Genomic DNA, 12,189 nt, shown 5'->3' on the forward strand with positions numbered 1-12,189 from the left:
GTTGTCAGGTAGGTACAGTTTGTGGCCAAAGAAATTTGACAAAAGAAAAAACTCCACATTAGCAGCTAAGAAGCTATTCATGTCACATTGGCTAAACAAGTAGTGTCCTCCATTTCTCACTGTGTATATCCTGAGTGGAGACTGTAGAAGAATTAAAAGGTAAATAACTCTGAAGTGTAGCACTCACTCTCCAATCCCACCCCCCGCCCCCCTTACATTATTATGTTTTTATATTATCATTATATCAGTGATATAAAATGATCTTCCAATGACAATAATATTGTTTATCGCGATTATTTCTGAGACAATATATCGTCCAATAAAAGTAGTAATCGTGACAGGTCTACATTCACCTCCACTGTATCGTGATGGATGGAGGAAATCTCATAGCCACATACCTGCAAACCTGGGAAAACAAAGTATAAACCCTCCACATAGCTAGACAACTGACATGCAGCTCACAGCTATTCACAGCTCAAACTTTGTGATGGTTGAACTTTTTAAACTCTCTACAGTGACAATGTCTCCTCTCTGTCTCCTCTGCTGCTCTCAAACGTTTTAGAAATTCTTTCCAACATCTGCCTTGCCAGCACTTGTCTGTCCTCTCCTACTTACAGCAGCTGTTGCCAGGCAACCTCTCAAGCCCGCATCCACATAGACATGTGGATATATATATATATATATATATACAGTAGATTCAGTAATCAATAAATGTGGCTGCTAAATTTGTTTTTAAAGCATCTCTAGATCTTTTTTTTTTTCGTAACTTTTTGAAACAGTAAACTTTGTGAGTGGGAACAATGAAGTCTTCTTGAGAACTGCACACATGTTCCTTACAGACAACCTATAGGATTTCTTCTTCCCAGGCGGTGCACTTTTTTCCTCCCATGCAGGCAGACCCTCTCCTCCTCCCCGCCTCTCTGTAAATGAAGCGGTGGTATGCCAGGAATCCTTTGGAGTTTTTGGCCCAGAGGGAGGTGGTGATCAGCTCACTCACTGGGCTGTGGGTCAAACTAAGTTCTCTGTGGACTCCCATGCCGTTAATACACCAATATAAGCCTCATCGTAAAAAGCCTGTTGTGACCTCTGACCTCCCCTGCTATGGCCTCGCTTTAGAGGACCCCCCCCCCTTTTTTTTTTATAAAACCGAGAAATTCATCCACATTGCTTGTGAGAGAAACACAGCAGTGTGTACATAACAGCTCAGTTTAGACACGCATACGCTGACAGATAAAGTGAATCATCATCGCATCGTTTTCTGAGTGCTGAGAGTGCAGATTGCGCCTCCCTAATGACAGATGCAGGTGCTGAATGACGGGAAATCACATCGGAGTGCTTCTGAGAATATTTACAATGAGGCAGGATTTTCATTCCACCCGCACGCTCACTCTAACGCAGCGCTGATGTAAAAATAGTTCAATTCATGGCAGAATGGCCTTGATTTTTGTGACATCCTGACTCAAGAGGATTAAGCGGAGGATTATAGCGATTTTTTTTATCTTTTCCTGTGTTGTATTTCTGTCTCCATGGCGAAGGCATTGTTGTCTGTGGTGCGAGGGGCAAGCCCCCTTCTATTGGGTAGATGCAACCAAGCATGCTCTACAGCTGTAGGCTTTTAGCCAGCAAGAAGAGCCTTTTACTGCCCGCTCAATGTGCCAATTAGAGCTACAAATAGACTCAAAGATATACTCTGTGTGTGTGTGTGTGTGTGTGTGTGTGTGTGTGTGTGTGAAGCACTTGTTAAAGAAAACTCTCACACATGCACGCCCATGTTTAATGCTGCAGTAAATTCATATTTCATGAGTGAATGTTCGAACATTTGTTGGTTTAAAGTAAAATCATTAAGATGAGTGATGTGAGATGTGAGTTTTTACAGGTTAATACAAGCAACAATCATTTTATATCAGGTTTATTTTAAATGACATCACTGTGTTTAAATCACATTACTACAACTTAAAACTGATTTATTTTATCAGTGGATACTTTGAGATTTATTGCTCGCTCGGGTAAATATTTGGACTACATTTGATGAATGAGTGAAGAAGATAAGCTGCAGTATAAACTCACTTTCTACAGCGGAGTTTGTAGAGTAAGATTGTGTCATTCACTGTTATTTATATATCATACAGTGCGTAATTTACCCTGTTACTATGTTATGTAATGACAGCAGCTGTAGAGTCATTTTTGCATCTATAAAATAGAACACATTGAATTGTAGATCGTGTATATGCGTCAGTGTGACTTCTTGTAGTATTCTGACACTTAAATCAAATTCAACATGTACAGTAACCAGATGGTATATGCAAGTGTGAGTTTTATGATTTATATTTTATTACAGTTTTTACAATGCAGACAAAACCATGACAAACATAAAAAAGTAACTTAAATGTGTCTTAAATTTATTCTAAGGAATAAATAAATACAATATATTTAGATATATAAGGATAAATGTCTATTTTTTGATTATTAATGAACCAAAAACAATTGATAAATGAAAATGATTTACTGCCCTAATTATTCTTATTATTAATCCAATCAATAAGGTAATATGGTACCTGAGACATTTAGTGGAGTTAAGAATAATTATTAAATTAATTATCTATAAAATATCTGAAACAAGTTCTGGATATCAGAAGTGATGTCTTTAAACTAAAGATATTCTCTTTACAATGATGTCAAACAGAGAAATTTAAGAAACTGGAACCAGTGAACTTTGATAAAAGGCTTAAATGATTCATTTATCATCAAAATGCTTCATTATTTTCCCATTGATCAGATCATACATAGAGTGTGTACTCCAGCAGAGAATCAGCATCAGTTGTTGGGTGTTTGATTCTAACACTTAGTTAGTGAGTGTGCTGTCCAGCAGGAGCAGATCTGATTTGAATTGTTAAAACAGGGCTCTGGCATATGGGCCTCCAGAAGCACATGCATATGCAGCACATGACAGTTTGTATCTGTGTTGACCCAAAGTCAAAAAAACCCCTCCAAAGTCAAGGCAGCTTTCACATTCAGTCACCCCTACACTTCCTGTCCATTTGACATCTTTTAACTGTGTCCTCCTCTAAAACTCCACAGAGTGTCGCAGGTACCATCTGACTATGACGTCTGCGACTCATCCTGTGTGCTGTTCATACCAGTGAAGAACACATGAAGAAAAAGATAAATACAGAAGCATTAGTGCAGAATTCATACTCAGCTTTCCAAGCATGAGGTACTGCTGTTTACCTGTAAACAGTTAATGTCTCCTTTCTAATCAACCACAAGAAACCAGAATAGAATATAGATATACAGAATATATAGAATAATAGAATACCGTACAGAAACATGGCAACTCACACAAAACACAGTGGAAATACGTTTTTTTTAAACATCAATATCTGTATGTGGGTGCAGTTTTTTCTAAACGTTGTGTATGCATAGTTAAGCTATTTAAAGATATTTATATAGATATTTATGAAGTAAATGAATGCTTGTTTTTTTCAGTGAGTGCATTTGAGCATTCAGGGCCACCATAACAAGGAAAATAAAAAAACATGAAAAACTGGTTAAACACAAATGAATGAGCCCTACTGTTAAGGAGCATCTCATGTCAGAGGAGGTCAACCAAACTTGCACAACTACAATATTAATGAAAGCTGCAAGCAGCGATAAACGGGCCATCGCTCATCTCCAAGCTCTTAAGATAATACTAAGTGAATGTGAAGTCGGTCGGATGAAATATCTACGGGGAGTTTGTTAACGTACGAGGTGTGGAAATCAGGAAAATGGTGTCAAAATCAAATATTCGAATCAGAATGTCCGACTTCAAAATTTCGTTCATCTACGTCAATCTGGAGCAAGGGGCTCAATTTTTAAGAATTGCCTATGGGGGTGCTGTTGAGCCATTTTGTGACATCCATTTCTGAGTTTTTTAGCACATTTAAGCTGCCAAAAATGTGTTTTGGAAGAAGAAGAAGAATGAGAAGAAGAATTCCTACAGATTCAATAGGGCCTTCACTGTTAGTGCTTGGCCCCTAATAAAAGGAAAAACTCCCTCCCTAAATTTTACATTTTCATCCATCCACTACATGAAAGAAGAAAAAATAGTTCCCAACTGTCCTGTAATTCAGTGCTTGTACAGTTTCGGTCTTTATATCATCTGGAGCAGAATTCACATGCCTGAATGAAACCGTGAGGAACATTTACATAAAAGACACATCTGCTTTCATGACAAACCCCACTTTTAAAAAAGAGAGATGAAGCCAGCAGTGTCATGTATTGTCTGTGTGAAAGACCCCCCACAAGAATAACAATCCCATTCACCTCCTCTGCATTGAGTTTGAAGCAGAAACCAGAGAGAGAGAGAGAGAGAGAGAGAGAGAGTTATCTCCAAACCTGACAAACAAAACCACAGCTATCTGTATGACTCTGACACCATGAGAGAAAAGTGAGAACATATCTCCTCCTTCAGAACAGACACACAACAGTTTAGACAGTGACATCTTAACGTTGTTTTGCATAAGCTCTGAAATGTCCAGAAAGAGAGTCGGCTTGAATCTGTACGCGTGTCGACAGCGCTGACAGGCCTTTGGGAACCAAGACAAAACTTGAAGCAGCGAACACTCCTCCCCCACCTTCCCCCCTTTTCTCTCTCACTCTCTCCCTTTTACTTGTTGGGTCTTGAGGCGTTGACGCTGCAGGATTAGCTTGATGGAACTGGTTTGACAAGCAGGGGACCATAACCTCTTTGAATAAAACACAATACAGAACGCTCACATTGAAGAAAAAAAACCCCCTCTCTGTTTCTGCACCTCAAACCTGCACACAGGGATGGAATGTAGGAATAAACTCACTTATAAATCTGGTGAGGTTTCATTTCTTTATAATTGATCACAGGAAAGCGTTAGGTTCCTGACATATACAAGAATAGGCACATAAACACAAACTATCACTGTGACCTACAGCACTTTGGCAAAGAGAAAAGAAATGTCAAAGAGGGAATGTGTGTGACATAACAAGTCTCAACACGCTTCCACATGTTAACATTAATATGTGTGTTTGTGCGTTAGAGGAATACTGTAGGTCAACATTGTTTGGTGTTCTTTACAAGAGTTACATAAAAAGATAAATACCACTCATGTCTGTGCGTTAAGTATAGAGCTGGAGTGAGGACATCATGAGACAGCCTCTTAGCATAAAGACCGATGCTGTGTCTCATATCACATACTTCTGTTAGTACACTTGTCTTAGTACACTGTGTACACTGTGTACTTACTTGTGCATGGTGCAAATTTCGACAGGTTAGTGTCTCAAATCAAACACGGCCGTTGCACATTTACCTGAAATGATGATTAGCTAGCTAGCAAGCTAGTGTTAGCATTCGCAGTACCAAATCATTACCGACTGTTAAATTCTACTGAAGGTTTATATGTAACAACGGTATAGTGGTGCAACTAACACTTGTATAAATTAAATTATATTTCAGTGATGTTCGCTGTAGTTACAACGTCCTCGGCCGCCACTTCCTGTTTGAAAAGTGGTTCTTCCCCTTCTGCTACGTAGCCAAGATGGCAACCGTTGAGGGTGAGAAGTCCATAGTTACACACTTAACTTTTTGACCGTACTTACGGGGCACTGCATTTTTCCATACTTCTCAGTGTGAACGCACTCAAAATATTAAGTGTAGGTACAGAAGTACAAAGAAACAGCTTGCCTGGCTCTGTTTGGACCAAAAATAAAAAACTGAGACCCTGCAGAGGAAGTGGAACATAAACCGACCAGGATGTGACACAACTACAAGCTGCACTCTGCAAGTTTGAGTTAAACATTCATCGTTTGTGTAGTGTGGTGTGCTTTGCATGCTGGGATGAGGATAAACAAAATAGTTGCTAGCAGCTAGCCAGACAATGAATCAAGGTGCTCAAGACAAGCAGTTGAAATAGTGGATGGTGGTGAAATCTGCCGTGTACAAAGCTCCATTGCCAGGCTTTTATTCCATTTAGATGCGGTTTCTCATTTGAGTCACTAGTCCTGCTTTGATCACCACCTTCAAAACGCAGTAGGATTGGTATAGATTGTTCCACACATTTTTAATCTAAAACCCAGCTTGCTTGTATACACCTCTGCATACAGAGAGCAAATAGGGAAGCACTTTGCATAAAAGCTCTTTCTAACTGCAGTCTATTTATGCCATTTACTGGCACTGCATGCCATTTGAAAAGTGGTGTGCTTGAACAGTCAAAGTCTTTGATTCACTGTCACTTCAACGCATTGAAATTATTAAAACAACATACTGGTTCAAATCAAGCTTTAACAACAAAAATACAATTATACCATTCATGGCAAACTGTGGGAGTGAAATTGTTCACACACACACAGACACACACATTTGTATAACTGACATGCATAGTACACAATTAGAAAGCTGCTCAATACACTAAATGTATTATTTCATACTTATGTACTTAAGCAGACTTCTACTGAAGAAGCACTGCTTTTACTCAACAAAGTGTGTTTCCAGGTATTGAAGAACACTACTGCATATGTGGATAAAGCATGTTGTGGCTTCAGTGGGAGCTGCATTAAGTCTGATTAATTGACTCCAGTGATGTCACTTGAGTCAGCGTCAGTTGAGTTAAAGACTACAAGTTTGAAAATGAAAAAAGTCAATGAGGTTAGCAGACCTCTGTAGCCCGCTCCTCATCTCTGCCGGAGACTACCAGCTCCATTAGCCACTTGTAGAGTAACACCGCTGAATCTGTCAAGTTAACCATGTTGAGTTGCATTATGGGTAATGTAGGCACCAGGTTTTGACACAGGAGAAGAATGTGTGGAAGTCCCTGCCTCTGCTGTAGTGCAATGCTAAATCAGTGCAGTGCTCTATTCTATGCAGCAGCAGAGAAAACACCCAACATACATATATATATATATATATTTTACATCTTTCATTGTTTAAAGATCTTTTCACAAACTTTCTTGGTCCTCAGCCTGATTTTCCACCAAATTCCATTCAAATCTGTTAACAAAGTTTCGATGTATCCTGCTGACTAACAGACAAAAACACACAAATAAAACAGGCCAAAAATATAATCTCCTTTATGTAACAATGCATATTCAGGAGTTTATAATTCTGGTAACAAGATTGCATAAGCATATTGTTGCTTCTGTGGATACTCCTGAATCTGCTCAAGTCTTTGTCTTTGTGTCTGGCTTTAGTACAGAATATGAACCCTCTGATCAACATGCAGGTTTAATCAGAAAAAAAGCACATTCAGATAAATAGGATGTAGAAAATTCTCTGTTTTTCTTGTTGGTGGTCGCTCACACTTAACCTTCCTGTATATTTCCCTCTGCACCCCTGCCTACATACCCATAAGCCTCCTCCTCCTCCTCCTCTTCCTCCTCCTCCTCCTCCTCCTCTGTGCTTTTCATATCTTTATTTACTCCTTGCTGCAGTTGCAGGACGGCAATGATGAAGAGCCTGGTTGAGTTGACAGTTCACTGCAAAAGATAGAGAGGGAAAAGAGACATGGATCTGCAGGGGCCTTTCTCTGCCTGTCACTGTAATCTATACAGCTCCCCCGGTGCTAACACGCAGTCCATAATGTGATTTGTCAACGTTGTACGACATAAAAGAAGCCAGAGCGCTAATAGAGAGAGAAAAATCAAACAGAGTGGGTCAGAGCCCGCTTGCCGCTCGCAGAGGTGTGACGGGAAATAGATATGATTGTTATACGGTGGTATCATTCTCTTCTGTGGCTGCGGTGCAATCTGCTGCTCAACTGGTGATACTGCCTCGTGTCTCTTTCAGTGAGCAGTGGATGGCCAGTTAAAAGGCAGGACTTGATTTTAGTATGTGACTGTGTGTTTGGACGGACCTCAGGTTGTGAAGGGTGTGTGAAGGGAAGTAACAGCGTGTGAAGTGTCCTTTCACATACTGCTGTGGAAGCTGATTGGCTGTTTGATGAATGAGTTCTTTCTACTGTGTGTCAGGAGAATCAGGACTCGCCTTTTCAAAAAGATCTACCTGCTTTGAGTCCTCAAGTTTGATGTGGAAGTTTGTCATTAAAGGAACCCAGTGGAGTTTTTATTATCTTTTATAATGACGATTTATTTGTTGAATGTTTCTCAGCGCTGCATTCCATCATTCAAAAATAAATCAAGTTGAAATCGGCTTTTTAAATGACATTTACATGTCCATACTAAAGTCTACCTCAAGTATTAATACATCACCTTTTATAGATGTGGTTAAAGTGTTGCCAAATGTAAGTCTAGTATGAGTGGTTGAAAGTAGATTGACTCAAGTACAGTACTTAAAGGTAGAGTCAGTGATTCTAGTAAGATTGTTCAACACACTTTTTGTCAAATTCATTGTGTGTAAGATACAGTTCTTAATGTCTTGCCTAGTCAAATAAGGGTTAAAATTATAAAGTTAAAAAAAGTAAAAAATGTAAAAAAAGTATAATTTTACAATTTTGAGGTACTTCTACTTAAGTAGCCTATTTCTATTTGATGCTACTTCATACTTTTAGAGGGAAATGTTGTACTTTCTACTCCACTACATTTACCAAAACCGGTACAGACAGGTTTACTGGCATTATTTGGGTCCACTTGTCTCCTTTGAGGGAAGGCTCACTGCAAATCAATACAAAGTATTTCTGAGTGATGAAATATTTCTATCCTGATGGGAGTGCTCTCTTCCAGGATGACCGTGCCCCATCCATAGGGCACAAGGGGTCACTGAATAGTGTGATGTGAATCATATGCTATGACCCTCACAGTCACCACAACTCAACCCAGTTGAACATCTATTGGAGACTTTGGACTGAAGTTTCAGACAGAGCTCTCCATCACCATCATTACCATCAAAACACTAAATGAGGGAATATCTTTCAGAAGGATGGTGTTCATCCTCCAGTAAAGTTCACAGACTGTACAAACGTGCCATTAGAAGCTGTTCCACTGGCATGTGATTGTCCCCTACTTTGTTGTTTTTCCTTTCATTTGTCACCTGTCTTTATTTGACAGCTTTAGTTACTTTTCAGATGAAGATTTGACACAATGGATAATATAACAAGCTTTAAATACATTGTTAAAGATGAAACCAGTGGTTTCCAACCTTTTTGTCTTTTGACGTCTTACAAAAAGCAGTAAACAATATTACTGTTTTTATTTTATCTACAATAATCAACATAATGAAACTGAGCTACATTGTCCAACTCTTATCCATCACTGAAAATCTGTGTGAGTGGGTTAAATTGGCAAGAACACACCAGCTTTCACATTATAAAAACAGTACTCTACTCACAGTGAGTGTCAGGAATCACAAAAGGCAAAATTGGTAGTTATTGCCTAGTATTAAACTGCAGTTTCATAACTCTGATCTGTTATCAGATCTTGTCTCTAATCTGTTATCACAGCCAGCAGCGAGTGACACAAGCACAGTTTCTGAATGCATAATTTTACTGTACTTCAGCTGTTTACTCTGGTCAAATGGCTGTGATTGGTTGGGTGGCTCAGTTGTGTTTCATTATTGTCTACCTCAGGAAAAAGTGGGGAGAGATGGAATCATATTTCTGTGCAGGTGTCACAACACCTGTAACACCCACAGCTGTGATACATCTGACTGACAGTGAAGCAAACTGTAAAGTTTCAGGCAGACAGCTAAACAATTAGCTGAGTGTGGCCATAAGGCCCCCTTCACCCTATTTCACTATATTCCATATGACACCAAATGCTACTTTTTACTTTTTAAAAAGCATATTAAATTCAAAGAACTTAGCTGTATTGTTAATATCATTGTCATCATCGCCATTTTCATAATTTCTGCTTCCTAGATTTTTTTAGATGCAAAGTCAACAATGACATCATTGTAGGACAATCTCATGATTAACACTGATTGTGGCAAGACCACTGAGGAAGCTTGCTTATGTAAACTCTGCAATGCCTGATGACCACAGGGTAGTTTAATGAATATTGGACCAATTTCTAAGTTTGTAGGGAGGGTTGAATATGAGAAAAGGCCTCAATCAGGAGCCAGAGAGTAAGTCCAATAGTAGATTGTATTACAACTTTTCTTTTGTAAGAAAATAAAATGATACAGCCTAAGACGGCATTTTTTATAAAATAAGAAAAAAAGGTACAATGAAATAGTTTGACAGTAGGTCTATAGCCATGATTCAGCAGATAAACATACTATTAAAACCAATATCAGACTAAACCATTTCAACCTCTTAATATTTAACAATTCAAGTTGAAAGAAAACAACTATCTTATACATTTATTTTTTAAGACAGATTCTGACATTCAAGATTTAAAAAGAAAAACAATCTATAAACTAAAGTCTAGCCTGCTCACAGAAATCAGCCAGTGTTGCAGAATGATCCCAAACACTGTGTAAGACAACAGTCAGTATGAGATGACACAGCGCTGCTTGACTGACTAACACACTGACCTGAATTCAGCACGTTTGCACTTTGGCTGCTTCAGTTGTTCTCTCTTTGTATACAGATGTAGGCATATATAACTGGCTGATACTTCTGTTTAAGTATAGCCGGTTTTACCAGAAAGTGGCACAGCAAGATTCATTCCCATGTCCTCACAAAATAGGTGTGCTTGAAGCTTGGTGACGTATTGACTAGTTACACTCTTGATTGGTAGATGCAAATTCACTCAGGGCAGTGGGTGGTACCACTGTAATGGTGTGACTTAGCTAATATAATACCAGTTCTTTATGTTCAAATGTCAGTTCTGTGAAGTTGTTTTCTTGCTAGTTGTGGTACTTAGCATCTACATAAAATATTTACTATATACCAAAGGCAAATCCATAATGATGATTGTGGCAATTCCATTGAAATTAACTGACTTTAGTCAAAACCTTTGACTAAACCTTAAAGCTGACTAATCTATAGCCGTATATTAACAATTGGTCAATCCAAAAAGGTTTATTATATGTACACTGTATTTGCTATAAAGGCCATTTCAGCATCTTTCAGCTATTTTTTTGGTTTTACTACCCACAACTTTACTTTATTTGGTTTACTCAAGTCGCTCTCAAACTCAGCAAAAAAGATAAACTGATGCACACTACCTACCCAGCACTTTAGAAGCTAAATTGCCAGATATTTTTCTCGATAGTTACTTAGAGACCAAGCCAGAGCTAAAAGGACAGTGATTGTTGTATATACATTTATCAGGTGGCTTGAAACATGATTCCAAATAAATGCTAAAGTTGGTAAAGCTGGATGTGTAAATATGGCCAACACATTGCTGGAAAAAACACCTAACTAACCATCGAGTTCACTCACTATGAATTTGGAGGTATATAAAGTTGTGACTGACTCGAGGCTGAGTAAATACTGTCAGAATGATCAAAACGGTTCCTTAACCTTATTGCAAACCTAATCCTGTAACACAGTTTGGTTCCACACACATTGTTACTGTGAGCAGGCCTTGTTATAGCTACTAGGACAGGTCAGCAGCAGGTCTGCATGTGTGTGGTGTGTGTTAACGTGTAAGTGAGCAGAATGTCGGCCTCCCATTGCAGAGTGAGAGAGAGAGAGAAAGCTTTTAAACATGGCTTCTGATCGCTCCGGGGGCCCACGCCAGGTCCGGAGCCGAAAGATGAGCGTTGAATGGTGAGCGGCAACCCGAAGAATAGGGCCACAGTGGGGCGTCTGTGGAGGACTGGGTGATCTGAAACCCTCCTCATTCTCTCCACCGTTGTCTTTTCATGCCTCTCGCTCGGTCTCCGGTTCTCTGTCTCTGCAGCTATTCAGAGCAGGTTGGGTGAGTCACACAACTCCTCTGTTCAGGCCTCTCTCACTAGCTATCTCTCCTTTTTCTTCCTCCTCTTGTTCCCTTCCTCTTTTTTTTTTTTTTTTGCGCTCTCCCTTCTACTTTTCCCCTTATTCGCCTTTCAATCTCTACTGTATCTCTTGGTCCATCTGTGCACTTCAGGTGCTCGGATGTACAGATAAGCACTGACTAGGTTTCAGGTGGGTGGAGGGGGGGTTGGTAGTGTAGAGGGGGAACAGAATAGAAGAGTGGGGGTCTGAGAGAGCTGTGTCTTGTTTTCACTGCTGTAGCTGTTGACTCTGTTTGTGCCTTATCTGTCGAGGTTTCACATTTGCCACGGTCACAATGCAGGTCTTTGTTGAAGTCCAGCTCCTTTTTTTTTGATCCTGTTGTTCTGTATTTTCAGTTGAT

The 12,189-nt window shown here is 39.3% G+C and overlaps 1 protein-coding gene across 1 annotated transcript in view; it reads left to right on the forward strand.

Moving 5' to 3' along the window:
* The window catches only part of LOC128373954 (retinoic acid receptor beta-like), a 126,580-nt gene that overhangs the window by 55,851 nt on the left and 58,540 nt on the right, over positions 1-12,189 (forward strand). The window lies entirely within an intron of this gene.

This window comes from Scomber japonicus, chromosome 15 (assembly GCF_027409825.1).
Source record: "Scomber japonicus isolate fScoJap1 chromosome 15, fScoJap1.pri, whole genome shotgun sequence".
Classification (NCBI taxonomy): Eukaryota; Metazoa; Chordata; class Actinopteri; order Scombriformes; family Scombridae; genus Scomber; species Scomber japonicus.